The sequence below is a fragment of the Bos javanicus genome, chromosome 6 (assembly GCF_032452875.1).
Source record: "Bos javanicus breed banteng chromosome 6, ARS-OSU_banteng_1.0, whole genome shotgun sequence".
NCBI lineage: Eukaryota > Metazoa > Chordata > Mammalia > Artiodactyla > Bovidae > Bos > Bos javanicus.
In genome coordinates this window covers 43,301,472-43,318,908 of record NC_083873.1, presented here as the reverse complement: position 1 = coordinate 43,318,908, position 17,437 = coordinate 43,301,472, and the positions used below count along the sequence as shown (strand labels likewise).

The 17,437-nt window shown below is 35.7% G+C and overlaps 1 long non-coding RNA gene across 7 annotated transcripts in view; it reads right to left on the bottom strand.

The window, feature by feature from the left end:
* LOC133249405 (uncharacterized) overlaps positions 1 to 15,533 on the bottom strand; it is a 67,016-nt gene extending 51,483 nt beyond the window's left edge. For 2 of the 7 annotated variants that reach the window (XR_009736935.1, XR_009736934.1), the window contains exons 1-2: positions 15,298 to 15,525; positions 14,310 to 14,440 (exon numbers count right to left, since the gene is read on the bottom strand). This is a non-coding gene — a long non-coding RNA (uncharacterized LOC133249405). Of the gene's footprint in view, positions 1 to 6,155; positions 6,473 to 9,632; positions 12,781 to 14,309; positions 14,441 to 15,297 lie in introns of those variants that run through there. The other 5 variants (XR_009736939.1, XR_009736938.1, XR_009736936.1 and 2 more) reach the window with 5 other exon arrangements.
* Positions 15,534 to 17,437: the final 1,904 nt, after the last annotated feature.

Genomic DNA, 17,437 nt, shown 5'->3' with positions numbered 1-17,437 from the left:
GAGTTTGGGTAAACTCTGGGAATTGGTAATGGACAGGGAGGCCTGGCGTGCTGCAATTCATGAGGTCTCAAAGAGTCGGACACGACTGAATGACTGAACTGAACTGAAACTCTATCTTGGGCTGTCTTTTTCTGGGTATGCTATGTACAGGTTTGTGGTTTCTGGTTGAGAAAAAAAGGGCATTTGTCATGATCTTTACAGAGAGAGGACAATTGGAATTCATTCTACCTCCCCTGGACTTGTTGTTAAGCAGCCTTTGACTTTGATGGATATCTTTATTTTAATTGTCCTGTTATTGTGTATTACTTTTCTCTCTAAAAATATAGATTTGTAAGTATTATTATTTTGAATTCTGTGACTCTTCATTTGCAATAAAATGTATCTAATTGCCACTGATATAGTACAGGGAAGATAAAATATTAGCCAAGCAAACTGAAAAAAAAATCTAGAAAATAAGTATTGATGAGATTTAGAACAACAGGGATTTTTACCCACTTCTGGTTGGATTATATATTGATACACCACCTTGGAAGGAAAATTATGAACAACCTGGACAGCATATTAAAAAGCAGAGACATTACTTTGCCAACAAAGGTCCATCTAGTCAAAGCTATGGTTTTTCCAGTGGTCATGTATGGGTGTGAGAGTTGGACTGTGAAGAAAGCTGAGTGCCGAAGAATTGATGCTTTTGAACTACGGTGTTGGAGAAGACTCTTGAGAATCCCTTGGACTGCAAGGAGATCCAACCAGTCCATTTCAAAGGATATCAGTTCTGGGTGTTAATTGGAAGGACTGATGCTAAAGCTGAAACTCCAATACTTTGGCCACCTCATGCGAAGAGTTGACTCATTGGAAAAGACTCTGATGCTGGGAGGGATTGGGGGCAAGAGGAGAAGGGGACGACAGAGGATGAGATGGCTGGATGGCATCACCAACTCGATGGAGATAAGTTTGAGTAAACTCCAGGAATTGGTGATGGACAGGGAGGCCTGGCAAGCTACGATTCATGGGGTCGCAAAGAGTCGGACATGACTGAGCGACTGAACTGAACTGAACTTTTTTTAGAAGTAGCTTGGTATTGTTTGGTAAATTTGAAGGTAAGTATATTCTAAGATTCTAAAACTTTTTTTTATAATAAATACTTGGCCACCAAGAGAGGTGTATAAAAATTTTTGTGGCAGTGTTTGGACACAACCCAAATATTTATCAACAGGGGAATGAATAATTACATTTTGGACTCTAGTGATACAATGATACTGATGGATAGAAACCAGTCTTGTAAGAATATATATTATGAAACTATACTAAATGTTAAATGTATAAAGCTAACAATATACATACTTTAAAAGATAGAAATGCAGGTTTAAAATTTCTAAAAGCAAACAAGATAATGATATACAATAATTCAAGATAGATTATGATTACCTCTGCTGCTATTCTAATGGGACAGAAAGGGTTTGGGATATGAAAGAATTTTTTATTGGTTTGCTAATGTTCCATTTCAGGAGTGTTTGATATATTATTCTATATATCTAAAGGAATAATTTAAAACTACTTGTCCTTTTACCACTGCCATCTATTGACAGTTAAACATATTAAGGACCAGAGAGGTAAGTGACTGACACTGCTATATAGGTCACAACTAACAGAGATGAGTCCAGAACAGTCCATACCATTTTCTAGCTAGCCAAGGATATAATGTGGGGTATAGTAAAAACATGATTTGCAATCTTGAATCCATCATGATCTATGCATAAGGTAGAATAAAATAGGAGGGGCCATTAAAATCAGTTTGATCAAAAACTTAACCATGGAAAGATTTGGTAACTTCCTGCTGGACCACAAAACAGAGAATCCCACTAGAGCATCTTTACTAGACAAAATTGCAGGCAGCAGAAAACACTGCAGCAAACTCTGTTAGGGTCTTGATCCAAACACGAGAATATTATTGGAATTCACTATAACGCCTCTAAGTAACATGGGGAAATGTTTATAATGAGCCACTTGGGAAATTTGGAATATTGCCTTTTTTTATAATGCTCGATGGCTAAGAATTTTAAAACAGGTTTTTGTCAGTCTATTAGACTCAATAGTAGAAATATGTTTCTAGTTTTTCTGCTATATATTCAGACTAGGAGAAATATGATGCCAGTAAGGGCTAGGCAGCCTTCACTACTGGGGATTACTTATATAGCACAATATTTATAAAGGAACTTAACACATGACATTAGGATATAGAAAGACATTAAAAGGAAATGAATCAGATATTCTAAAATATTTGATAAAGTTAAGACTAATTAACAGTGTATTTTCATACATTTTGGGGGGTATGGAGGAAGGTTTTATGGAGTTTTTTTATCTAAAGGTAGAGAAGAATGCTATTAAATCTTGCCTGTTATAAAGACAAAGGGAAGAGATAAGTACCTTTATATCATGGTGTTCAAATGTCATTCTATGACTGGTTATATCATGTGTGCATGAGTGCTAAGTTGCTTCAGTCATGTCTGACTCTTTGGAACCCTATGGACTGTCATCATCCAGGTGCCTCTGTGGATGGGATTTTCCAGGCAAGAATACTGGAGTGGGTTGCTATGCCCTCTTCCAGGGGATCTTTATGGTCCCAGGATCAAACCTGTGTCTCTTATGTCTCCTGCATTGACAGACAGGTTCTTTACCACTAGGACCACCTGGTTATATCAGAGTATCCTATTTTTAAAAAATGCTCATTCATATAAATTCCAAGAAATTCATATAAAATTCATATAAAAATTCATATTCACCTTCAGGCTGAAGATGGTGCTTAGCTGCTGCTGCTGCTAAGTCGCTTCAGTCGTGTCCGACTTTGTGCGACAACCATAGACGGCAGCCCATCAGACTCCCCCGTCCCTGGGATTCTCCAGGCAAGATCACTGGAGTGGGTTACCATTTCCTTCTCCAAGATGGTGCTTAGAAATTTACATTAATTAAAAAAAAAAAAAAGCTTCCTGGATGAATCTGATGGAAAATTCATCCTGAGAATTACTCTTCTGAGTAATTTTAAGATCATTAAAATACTCAATCACCAAGGATGGAGTGAGGTGGTGGTACCTTAATATCCTGGTATAAAAATGGCACTGATCTACCTAGAGGAATAAAAGAGATGATAAACTTTTTTACCATCAGGAAAATTCCATCAGGATTGAGAGAGCGAGACCAAACAATTTTTCTGAAGAACACTATTCTTAATCTACCTTCTCTCTTGAGTGTTCTGTTGACTCTAAGATGGATCCAAAGCCCCCAGCGTCGTCAATATCCAAGTTTGGAAGAAAGCAAAGAACAGAATTAGTGAAGCCAACTGGTATTTTTCAGTGCTTCTAATGATAGATCATATTTCTGAAAACTTGAAAGATTCATAACGCATACCATACCCCTGGCGCATTCCAGATGAGCAGACTTTGTGTGCTCAGAAGTAAGCGAGAAGATGTGCTGCACTGAATTTTATTGATTTTTCTCTTTGCTTGTATAGTTTTATGATGTTCCATTTTCTCTTTCCTGTTGGTTTGGAAACTGTGGCCTTGGTTATTTATTTTCTTCCTTCATTTTACATTTAAAATGTATATGTAACACTGCATCAATTTTCATGGCCATGGGTGAAAGGACAGGCTGAATTCTACGGACAAGAAAAGATGGTCTATTGATAGGAGAGTTAATTATTTCCCTGGTAGGAAACTTCTTCTCAAGTTCTCTTCCCTTTTCATTTTCTCATGTTTTTGGAATGCATTTATAATTTTATTTTTAATCTCATTACTTTTTGAATTTTAGCACTGAATTCTCACTTTTAGAGATTATATATTGATAGCTCTGAATTATTTCCATTTGTATTCTGCGCCAGGCTTTTTGGTTGTTGAATCAAGAAGTTCTACAACTTCTTGACATAACTCATCTAACAATAAGACTAAGCAGATGAATTTATAATAGAAATAGGCTTTTGCTTGTGGAAGTTTGATAATTGATGATGATAAATTTTGCTAACAAATTTATTTTTTCTCTGGTCTTTGCATAGTTCACATGGTGGTTTTAATTAGGATATTATGCCTTTTGTATTATAAAGTAACACTCACTCAATAATCTCAAAGTTTTGGATATGCCAGCCAATTATCTATTGACGTCGTGTTTGGGCTCATGGCTCATGGCACAAAGTGCAACCTCTAATTTGGCTAGTTCTTTTTAATATCTGCTGAATTAATATGCTAGATTAGAGAATGAAAATATATGGGTCATTGCTGGCTCCAAGGCTAGAATCAAAGTGAGCATTACTCTTCTTGTTAAAAAATTATTTGAACACATGAAGAAGAGGTCAAAAGAAGCTCTTCGTGTCCACTGCTAGGACTCATTATGATTTTGGTATTCCCAGATTTCAGACATTCCCATGACATTGTCACAAATTGTTTCTTACTTATAGTATAACAGGTTTATAATTATAAACCTTTTTATAGTATAAATATAGTTTATATATTATAGTATTATAATACCTATAATATTATATTAGTTTGAGTGACATAATATTGACATTTTCATGTCTCACAATGGTTGAATACTGATAATTTTATATAATTCAATCTATTAATATTCTATCCATTCACTTTTTACCTAACATACTATCTTTAAAAGTGAAACAACAACAACAACACTGCCACCAAAGGAAAACTTGTACTACTTGTGATAAATAAAATGTAACATAACAGACAAATGCAATAAAAACAAAACAGGAAAGGTCAATGCCATTAATTTTTAGCTAGATACTTCAGCCTGCCAAATGCTCAGAGCTGGAAGTCTGCACTTTCTTTGTTAAGAGGAGGGACTGGCAGTTAGATTCAGATGACAAAAATTAAACCAAGATTTTTTTCTTGAGATAATCAGTATTGGAAAAAAATTCAAAAAGGAGTAACTCTTTCTTCTGTGATTTAATATTATTTAATTCCATTCTTTGGAAACACCTGACTTACATTTTGGAAAATACCACATTAGATCATTTGTTTTGCCCAGTTTTCTCTTTCATTTTCAGAGGGAACTTCTAAGCATGCAATAAATGACACTGTTATTCATGTGCCAACATCTAGTGCTAAATTAATTTCATAAATTATGTCAAATGAAGTAGATTATATCTTGCAAGAGTCTACAACTCTCTAATGTCATTTATCATGGCGTATAGTTTAATTGAATACAATTTTTATTTATATTCTGTTTCTCTCTTCCAGCCTCTGTGAATTCTGGATCTTCTTTCCTCCCTGAGTCAGTCCTAAGATGTGAATAATTAGGTAGTAGTAGACAACTGAGTTAATGAGCATAACAAAAGACGTGGAAAGGTAATATTTACAAAGGATAATTTAATCTAATCCATTATCATTTCTATAGTACTCAGGTTCAAACTACAAAACTGGTATGCAACACTTTGAGATAAACACACTCATCGCTCACTTAACTCTTCATTTAATTTACCCACTTCGGGAAACAGGATATTTTGATTCCTGGAGATATGTATTGATGTATTTGTGAGGAAGGGAAGCCACAGGATTAAATGGTAGCATCTTTCTAGTCATTACTGTTACTGTATAAAGAGCATATGTATATATATATGTATATGTGTGTGTATATATATATATATATATATATAAACATGTACATATACCTACATATGGGCTTCCCTGGTGGCTCAGTGGTAAGAATCTGCCTGCAATGCAGGAGATTTGGGTTTGACACTTGGGTCAGAAAGAACTCCTGGAGTAGGAAATGGCAACCAACTCTAGTATTCTTGCCTGGAGAATCCCATGGGCAGAGGAGCCTGGCAGGCTATAGTCCATAGGGTTGCAGAGTTACACAAACACACAAACATAGGTATGTATAGATATTATTTGCAAATAGTAAAAATATTTTATGAATTTGAAGGTAAAATGAGACTCCACACAAAAGTTTTAAGCATTCTCTTTCCAAAAATGAGGGAATATTGTTCTGAACCAACTCTCCTATTGATAAACAATAGAACTGTGTGAATTATTTATGTAAAAAATCACTTTGAAATTACTAGCAAGCTTGTTGCAGGAAGGTGGACCCCTTCCAGGGCCCAAAACTGGGCTCTGGTCTAACACCCAGAAATGAATTATCCGAGGAGACACATGTGCTGACAAAGCAAGAGATTTTATTGGGAAAGGGCACCTGGGTGGAGAGCAGTAGGGTGAGGGAACCCAGGAGAACTGCTCTTCCATGTGGCTCGCAGTCTCGGGTTTTATGGTGATGGGATTAGTTTCTGGGTGGTCTTTGGCCAATCATTCTAATTCAGAGTCTTTCCTGGTGGCGCATGCATTGCTCAGCCAAGATGGATGCTAGAGAGAGGGATTCTGGAAAGTGGACGGACACGGGGTGTCTTCTTTCGACCTTTCCCGAACTCTTCCAGTTGGTGGTGGCTTATTAGTTCCATGTTCCTTATCAGGATTTCCTGTCATAAAACAACTCATGCAAATGGTTACTATGGTGCCTGGCCAGGGTGGGTGGTTTCAATCAGTGTGCTTCCCCTGACAAGCTTATCAAGGCAGTGAGAATTTTCAGGATCAAAAATTTTAAAATAAGCAAAGCTCAGAAAGGTGAATAAAGATTTGGGAGCATTTTCCTACTTGATTTATCACCAATTCTGAAAGCCATATGATGGTCAAAGGCCGAGAAGACTGGCTAAATCCTAGAAATAGAGTAATCATCAAAACTAAAGCCAGATTTCTAATCACTTCAATTACTAATTGAGTTAAGGTGATGTACACCTAATATAGAGGCTGTGCTCAGATGCTTAGTTGTGTCCAACTCTTTTGGACCCCATGGACTGTAGTCCAGGCTCCTCTGTTCATGGGATTTCCCAGGCAAGAATGCTGGAGTGGGGTAACATTTCCTCCTTCAGGGGATCTTCACAACCCAGGAATCAAACCTGTCTCTCTTGGGTTCTTTACCACTAGCGACTCCTGGGAAACCCAATATACTGCTAGGAAGAAGAAAATGTAAATCCTATTAGGAAAAATATAATTTAATCCAAAAATCATTTTTACTATAATTTTTATGCAATAGTGATAACTAAATATAAGATGAGAGAGTAATGAGTGATAGTGGCTCAGTCATGTCCAACTCTTTGCAACCCCATGGACTGCAGCCTGCCAGGCTCCTCTGTCCATGGATTTTTCCAGACAAGAATACCGAGTGGGTTGCCATTTCCTTCTCCAACAAAATATAATATATTATATTGAAAAACAATAATTCACTGAAAACTGAAAAGAATAAAATGAGAAATGGAAGTAGATCCATGTGAGATGCACAAATCGAAATTATTAGCAGAGACAAATATATCTATAATTTCTAAGTTCAAGTAAATATATAACAAGATAGAGATCTACTTTAGGAAAATAAAGATATAATTGAAAACAAAATAAAAATTATAGGACTGAAAATAAAATAATTAAAATGTGAACTTAATAGATGTTTTGAGAAATGACAGCTGATGAAAAAATTAATAAACTGGAAGGCCTGTTGCAAGAAAATATACAAATTGAACTGGGAAGAGATAAATAGATGAAAGATAGAGAAAATATGGAGAGGAAAGTGAAAAACCTAACATACATGTAATTGGAATATCAAAAGGAAATGAGAAAGAGATTAAAGTAGAAGCATGTTTGATGACAAAGGGCCAAGAATCTTACAAAAGATATTACATATAAATGGTAGAAGAATTACAACCCTCAAATAGGACGAATATGAAAAAACAAAAACCACACATTCACACACTCATACACACAAACAAAACACTCAGGCATATTACAGTAAAATTGTTGAAAACCAAACAAAAAATCTTAAAAGAAGCCAGAGGAAAGAGAAAATAGCTGCGGATCTAAAATTCAATAGTCAGTGTTTGATATATATTTTTAGACAAACAAGCTAAAGAATTGGCTGCCTTCATCATCCAGGAAAGGAAATACTGAAAGTCAATCGGAAAGAAAATTATCCCAGGATAAACAAAAACAAAAAAAATGAGTATAAGTATTTCTAGATACAAATGGACTTTGAATATTTAAGGCAATAAAGTAAATATTGTTGGATTTTATACATAGAATGACAGTTTCTGCCTATAGATCAAGAAGGGGAGAAATGGAGTTAAAATATTTTAAAGCATTTACATTATTCTGGAAGTGGTAAAAGTACTAATTTATATTAGACTGTATTAACATAAGGATTTGTGCTATAATTTCAATAAAATAACACTGAATAATAGAAAAATTATAAAGATATATGTATACATGTATATTTTTATATCTGTATATATATAGTGTCTATATATAAATGTTTAAATACATATATAATATAAAATTACTTTATATAATATACAATGAAATTATGCATTTATAAAATATAATCTTTCATTCATAAATATCATCATTCTTTTATATATACTTCATACATTTATATATATAAATACTAAAATGGCAAATTTAAACCAAATATATCTATATTACATAAAATATAAATATACCAATACTGCTGTGAAATGTAAGAATTTTCAGGTTGAATAATAAAACAAAATGTAATCATATAATGATTTAAAGAGACATGCCTAAATTCAGCTGTTCTGAGTAGTTGAAAGTAAAAGAAGGAAAACATAGGCACATTCATATGTAAAGTATACAACCACAACAGTGCTTGTCTTTATAAAGACTAATTTTGATGTGTCAATTATAACAGTAAAGGGAGAAATGATGCAATTTGAAATATCAAAAATATGCTTACATTTTCAAAATTTCCTTTATTAATTAATTATTTGTATTATACATTATAAAAATATATAGCCATTCTTAAAAATTAAATACCCCTTCAGCAAAGGTCTATAATGAGAAAAGACTAATGCTTTGGCTGGCCTCAAGGTACCAGAGAATGCTGAAATGGCAGAAAGATGGACTTCCATTTGTTTTAGAGAATAAAGCAAGTCACACTGCTTAAAATTGTTTGCCTGTAGTTTGCATCTTCGCTGAAGAATTGAAATTAAAAAATTAGTGGGACTGTGAGTCTTAGCTACAAGCACCATGTTTGGAGCAGAAGCAAACAGTCTAACAGCCAAAACCTTGATCAAGCTCCTCGCTGTCTCCGTAACTGGGCAGCACCATGGGACAGAGTTTCAAAGACTTGGACATGACACCATTTGTTTGACTGGAGCTACAGGAATATGAGTAAATGAACCTATGGACCTGGTGTAAAGGGAAGGCTAAATAGAGACAGAGGGGTAGTTATAAGGGTGTCATATTTGATAAGGTTTGAAATTCAAAAGTTTTTAAAGGATTTTGTTTGAAACTAGAAAAAAAAATCAGGAATTAAAATCCCTTCTAAAAATGAAAATAAAAAGCACTCTCAAAATACCTTAAATATAAGTAATGTAAGAGCCTCAAGGAAATAAAACAAAAATATGTCTAAAGAAAAAATAACATATTAGAGCACAAGTGAACTGTGAATAGGTATACATAAAATTATAGAAATGGAAATATGTTCATTGAAAATTTAAAATCTCAATATTCTACATCAATTCTAGTATGATACTGTTCAAGAGAAATTTAAAGAAATAAAATGTGATTGAAATGAATTATTGAAGAATTTGTCCAAAGTCTAAATCAGAAGTACAAAGAAATAAAAACGTGAATAAGTAATTTAAAATACGGTAAACATAATAATGAAATTGACTTGTAAGAGAAATGTTACCACCCCAATCTCTAAGTTCAAATATGATCATAGGCTCTTTTTACCTAAAAAATTAAGTAAAAAAAACAAACATCTTTTTAAATAAAATATTTCAGAGACTAGGGAAGAAGGAAAACATTTTATGAATTGGTGTAACTCATAATATCAAAATCAGGCAAGAACAGCTAATGGAAATATGTACAGAGACCAGTCATGCTTATAGCTTCAATAATCTGCTTACACGGGTAATAAATCGCATCCAGAAGTGTATACAACCCATTGAACACAGTTACATAGAAGTAAACATCCTTTATCTCATGAAGAGTATTCCTAAAAAAACATAACAATGTCATACTTACTGGCTATTTAAGTTAGGAATATGACAAAAACTCTTTGATCATTATTATTCAATATTGTACTAAGTTCCTAGGCAATGCAATTAAGAAAAAAAATAGTATAATTGTTGGAATGAAATGATATATATAATACACAAGATATGATTGCAAATATATAAAATCTAAAATTTCAAAATATCAATTGTTTTTAATCATTTTAATTTTTTCCTTGTTTTTTTTTTAGGTACTTAATTATATGATCAGCAAATTGTAATAGTTTCAGTTTTTATAGATTTTCATTATAAAAATGATTTCATTTTGTAATTTCTATACTTCTAATTTATTTTTGTTCTTTAATAGAGTTGGCTAAAATCTCGAGAATAATGCTATGTAATAGCAGCATAAGATGATACTCGTGTCTTCTGACATCAATGTAAGTGCTTCTAGCACTTACAGCGATGCTGTTCTTCAGGTTGAAGGTGATAAGTTTGTATTATGTTAAAGAAACTTCATTACCAAATCCAACAGACTTTCTTTAGTCTTCCAACATTTCCCACAATGTTGTATATGTTTTGCCACCGACTCTTTTGTGTTTATTGGGAATTCAAGACCCAGTGAATCATAGCCCACTTCCTCACCTTGATTTTAAAAATGAAAAACCAGAAAGAAATGCCAGGTTGATATCAAGATAGTACTTTAATTATTGATAACGACTAAGTGTGAGAGCTGAACAGTTCTGTTCACTGAGCTCCAGATATCAAAGACTCGGTCATGAAACCACAGTCCATCATGAATAAGGACAGGCCACCCAAGTACACAGATAAGATGCACGCCTGGAATACCAAAGAGGAGCTTGTGCAGGAACACTTACTAGAAGAGAAACAGAAGAGCTAAGCCTAAACATTTCTGTTTTAACTTCCTAAATATACAAATCTAGGGAGGGATTTCTCCTCCCAGGAAATATGAGCAATGCTAAAAGTAGTCCACAGATATAGGTAAAACCTTCTGTATTCCTTTCCGCTTGCTAATATAATATGCCAAAGCACCACAGACTTAGTAGCTTGAACAACATACATTTATCTTACATATCTGGAGGTAACAGGTCTAAAATGAATGCCATGGGACTAAAATCAAGGTGTCAGCAGGGCTATATTCCTTCTGGAAGCTCTCTTTTTTCTTCTTGTTACTCTTCTAAGTAGCTAATTGCATCCCTTAACTCATAGCCCCCAGCCAACAACTTCCTCACCCAGGCCTCTGCTTCTCCATCACATCTATTTTCTGACTCTGACACTGACTTTTCTACACCCCTTTTTGAGCCAAGGGCTCTTGTGGTTATGTCGGGCTCACCTGAATAATTCAGAGTGGTCTTTCCCTCTCAGATCCTAAACGGAATCACATCTGAAAAGTCCTTTTTTGCCTTGTGATGTAACATACTTAGGTTCTGAAGATTAGTTTATAGATACCTTTGGGAGAAAGGGGACATTAATCTGCTCACCACATCTCCTTGGTAAGAAGGACAGGATAGGCTCGTCTCTAAAATTCCCCATCTTTTTGTTTTCTTTACCCACCGAGTTTAACTCTTTAGCTTTCTGTCAATTAAAGATGTGACTGACTTGCGGCTGCATAGGAGCAATTTGGCCTCTATCAGCATTACTCTGCTCTTGCACCCATAAAGTTGCTACTTCAATGGCAACTGGAACTCTTTCGTGTTTTGTCCTTGGGCCAACTGTGTGCAGTTGAGACTGTCCACATAAATGTATGAAACTGGTCAGAATTATATGTTATATAATCAAATTTTGAGACTTCCCAGGTAGCTTAGTGGTAAAGAATCTACTTGCCAATGCAGGAGATGCAAGAGACTCAGGTTCAATCCCTGGGTTGGAAAGATCCCCTGGCATAGGAAATGGCAACCCACTCCAGTATTCTTGCCTGGAAAATTCCATGGACAGAGGAGCCAGATGGGCTATAGTCCATAGGGTTGCAAAGAGTCAGACATGGTTGAGCTACAGAGCACACACACACCTATACACATAATTAACTTTAAGATCAATCTTTTTCTTTTTTTTAAATTCAGTCTTTAACCAGAGCTGAAAATTCACTTCTTGTTCTGTTTCTCTATTTTGGCCAGTCACATCATTCAATGCAGTATATCATAAATTCATCAATGAATTAAATAACTCCAGTAAGATATTCCAAGAGTAAAATGTGTAATAGAATTATAGCATGAACAGAATTATCTCAATTTGAATGTAAGTCTCACTTCATTACAATAAAAATTTTGGAAAGAAATAAAGCTACAAATAAAGCAGCACTTTGTAAGTTAAAAGTGAAAGAAAAAAATCTAATTCTTTGTGCATTTAAAGTTCAAAGAATTTTGTTTTCCACAGTTTCATATTCTGCATGGTTTTCAGTCAGAGATATTTTCAACCTGGTGGCATGGAGGTTTCAGAAGCAGCTGTAACCTGGACTGTCTTTCAAAAAGATCTGTGTAGTTTCTTCAGAGTCTCAGAAGATGTGTTAACTTATTTCCAAGGCTCTGATGTTTCTAACCTTTAAAGATTACAGAGAATTAATGGGACACATGAGTTTTCACAGCACTGGCCCCACAACCATCACATTGGGGAATGAGGCAGTCCTCTTCCTCAAGGGTAGTTATCCCAGGCAAAATCACATTCCAAGAACCTAGATCTGTATTGTCAGAGACTAGCAGAGACTTGGTAGCATTGGGGTAAGAGAGAGAGAGAAAGAAAATTGGATGTCAGCATGTTGGCATCTCTGAATGCTGGTTAGTTCTTTTTCTAGAATGCACAGTCCTTAAACTCTGGTTGGAGAAAATTCTGAGCAAAAAATTGCTGTTAACGCTGCCAGTTTATCTATGATGGGGTAGACATCTATGTGTACATAGTGCGTTTTCTCCCATTGAGGGTCATTTTCCTGTCTTGTTTTTCTTTCAAAATTCAGCAACTTGCAAATGTTGATGGCCTCAGTCTCCAGGAGTTATCTAAGATGTCTTTCATCTTCATCTAACCTATGCAAAATCTCTATTTTTATTTCACATTTTAACTGTCCTGCACGGATCTTTCTAGTGATGTTCTGATCACACTCTCTATAAGCAGGCATTTTCCATCCCGTTTTCATCAGTTCTTATTAGGGAATTATTTAGGGGTAATACACCTGCCTTTTAGGAGAGGTTTCCCCTTATCAAGTAATTAACCAGTTCAGAACCAGTATAAGAGGCTTTGGGGGGATGAGATCCTGGAGACTATAGACAAGCACAGATCCCTCTTTGATCCTTTCTCTTTGCTGACTACAGCAAGCATTGTCCAAGGGTTTCTCCTTTATCATTTTCACTTTTTGCTACCAATGTAACTCGACTGCATTAACCACTAACTTTACAGACATATCTTTTTTTCTGACTTATCCATTTTGCTCAGACCACCCATTTGTGCTCCAATCATGTAATTTCAATTAGAATGAGCATACACCCTTTGGTTTCTTACCATCACCTTAAATCAGCATGTTGGGAATGAAATTAATCATTGTTCTGTCTCCTACCAACAAGCTAGTGCCCAAAATAGTGCCCAGATTTTTTCCTCGGCTGCAAATGTTGACGCTATACTTTTGTCACCCAATATTGAAATTTCAGCTTTGTTTCTGATGTTCTTGACCTAAGTAAAGCCTACTAATCCTTTTAGGCCTGCTTCAGCTTATATAGAAGGGCTTCCCTTGCGGCTCAGCTGGTAAAGAATCCACCTGCAATGCGGAGAATCTGGGTTCAATCCCTTGGTTTGGAAGATACCCTGGAGAAGGGAAAGGCTACCCACTCCAGTATTCTGGTCTAGAGAATTCCATGGACTGTATGATCCATGGGGTCACAAAGAGTCAGACATGACTGAGTGACTTTCACTTCACTCAGCTTTACATATTAGTATCTTCCATGAAGCCTTTCTCACGATTAGTGTGTATATGTACATATACATACACATTAAGTTGTTAAACATATAAAGTTACATTATTCATGTCTACTATCTATCTATATCTATATTAAAGGAGATTGTGAGAAAGCAGAGGAGAGAGGGTAATGTTGAGTGAACTCTCTCAGCTTGTTTTTCCCTTCCATCTCATAATTTATCCATGTTCTCGTCAACTATTCTATCTTTTTCTCCTTTATAGGTAAGTTGTCCTTCATTCTTTGCCAAAGCTAACAGTCACACCTATGTTCATATATCTGTATCCTCTTACCTTCTTTAGGTCTTTTGTCCATTGGGGACCTCTTCTATTTGACAAATTGCATTTTTAAAATTAAATCTGAGATGATGTTTTAGTCTCACACTTGTTTCTCCAGGGTAATGATATCACCATTGACCAAATTCCTGAAACCACAAGCCAAGAAGTTATCCTTGATGACTGTCAGTTTTTCCACTCATCCAAATAATTGTGAGACTCTACCATCTCAATAATTCCCCAGTATATTTCTCTTTACTGTCACGACACTAGTTCATCTCTTCTTACTCATATGGATTATTTCAAGTTACCCAGCTGGTAGTTTTGACCTCAGACACTCCTCTGGACTTCAATTAATTCTTCACACTACTGACAGATTTGTTATTCCAAAATAAAACTATGATCATGTTGCATCACTTCCTGGCTTAAAATATTTCAGTGGCTTCCTAGCCCACTGGTTAAAGTCCAAATTCCTTTGGGTGACATGCAAAGACCTTGAAGATCTAATGCTATCCTCATCTCCTGCCACTTCCTTTCATATACCAACCAAATAAACTATTTTTCAATGTATCGTATTTCCCCTCCTCCACTTTTATGCATATTTCTCTCTCTGCAAAGAAATGCCACTTCTATCTGAATCGCCTTTTCTCCCTTCTCAGCCAAGTACTTCTAAATCAAAAAACAGTTTTACTCTTTTTGGCATCCTAATAAACATTAGGCATTTCCTTCTCTAGGTTCCTATTTTTTAAAGAGCTTATACTTCTTACATTGAAACAATTATTGCATTATTTTGATAATTGCTCCTCATTCCTTTGGCTTTAGTTTTTGGGCTTCTCACATTTAGAATAAAATTCAAATGGTTTTTAATGGTCTATAAGGTTGTGATCTTGCCTTGGGCTACCTTCCTGACCTCATTTTCTTCCATCTTCTCCCCAGCTGACTCTGCTCCAGCAACATTGACCTTCTTCCTATTTTCATGCACATTCCCACATTCATTATTTCATACTTGCTGTTTCTTATGCCTCTTGTTCTCTTCTCCAGATATTTGTATGACTGGTGCCTTTCTTGCATGTAGGTTTCTGCTCAAGCTTCACTTCCTTCTGAAAGTTGTTTTTCCTGAGTGTAAAGTTTAGGATGACATGGGCTTCATATTGCCTGGGCATCTTGAATTACATTCACGTAATAGTACATTCCCAGCCTGGCTTCTAAATTATAACCCTTTGACTGCTCGTAAGGGTACATGGGCAACTTGTTGATCATGTTGTAAGCATTCTGGCACTGGCTAAGCATGGCTGATATTGGAGTTTTCTTTTGAAAATAACACTGAAGCCAAGTTTTCATTTGAAGGTCATGATTAACGATGGATTAACTTAAACTCAAAAAAACCTTTTGGAATAGTTGACTACTGTTAATAAGGATGGCATGTAATGTAGTGGAATGTTTATCTGGGTTTACTGTGTAAACAAACAAGTCTCAAGGCAATGCAGAACTTATGCATATTATTTTAGAATAAATTTCACACTGTGAGCAGTAGCTTTACACACTAAATAATTTATAACACTATACAGATAACTAAGTTGAGTTCTTCAGTGGATGGGGTTTGGTACTGTAGTGTTTTTATAAATTTTTACCCCCAAATGATATTTATCATCCAGAGTAGTTTATAATTTAAATGATCCAATATCAATCTTAGCCCTCAGAACACCAGAGGATCCTTACTCTCAGGATAAATGCTGATTGGTACTGACCAGCATGCTAAGTGTATACCAAGGGATTATTCTAACATCTGTTTGGGACAAACAGATGTTGTCATTACAAACCTTCAGCAGTGTGCTCCTTCATAGTGAAAGAATAACTCCCAGGCATTGACTCATAAAAGCAATCAGTAAATGGACAGAAACAAAGTAGAAGGCTGCACAATGTTTTGAATAGGAGGTCTCAAGACCAGAGAAGAAAAGAAGGAAAGAGTATAGGGAGGTAGAAGGTGTGGCAGTGGCAGGGGGAAAAAAAGCATTGTGGAGTCCCAAGCTACATAGAAAGCCTTTTGTATAGTTTGTCTTATGTGGGATTTTATAACCATATAAAATCCAATATGCTTCTTTCATTGCAAGCAGGAGGATGCTGTATAAAAAAAAGCTGGAGAAACAGCATGCAAGTCATAAAAGACATGCAGTTTGGATTTACATGTGCATCCATCATGGGGTCGTGTGCACCAAGACGCAGAGCAAGATGTTTAATGACAAGAGAAGTTAGTACTTCCTTCTCTAGAACAAAAGATTTTCAGTTGTAGCCAAGCAGCTGATATACATAGGCATCACCAAGGAGAGGGACTGTTTAGGACATTAAATGATAATTGATACTGTGCTTCAACAAATGGACAAAGCACACTGACTACAACTCACTACGTCTGCACGTAGTGAAGTTCTTTTTCTGTACATGGCATTTAGACTTTCCCCCCATCTTGGCTCCTTGGCCATGCCTTGAGAGCAACAGGTGGCCAAAGTTCTTATGCCAAGTTCATTCTTGACCACATAGCTGTTTCCAATGAGTTCTGTGTTTTGGGGACCTGGGAAGAAGAAAAACGCATAGCTATCAACTGGTCACTGGCATAATATTCAGCATCAGCTCATGAATTGCAGGGTCTTCTCTTGGAAACCGGCTTTGACCCCACACCACTTCTCTCCAACTCATAACAGATTGTGATGTTTGTGCTCTACTTTCATTGATCAAGGCTGCCAGCCAGGTTCATCTTACTTAGATTTTATCCATGTGACAAACAGAGGGGCAGATGGAGTTGGCATCATGTGATTTCTCTGGGTTCGTGACCCTGCTTCTATATGGTGCCTTCTGGCAGCTCAATTTTTTATGCTCTTGCATTTATATCCAGGTCCTAATCTGGCAGCTGAATTAAAGAAAAACTTCCTTGAAGCTGCATTAACAAAATACTTAGGTATTTGTTAAACCAACCTCACAGTCCAGTGCTCTGACCAGAGACCAGTAGAGGACAAATCAAGCCATTTACTCACACAGACCTGCCTTTTCAGAAAGACTGGTATCAACACATTTCCAAAAGATAAACAGAAATTACCCAGATGAAGATTGTAGTTTGGTGATTTTTAGGGAAATCTAAAAGCCACAGAAAATCC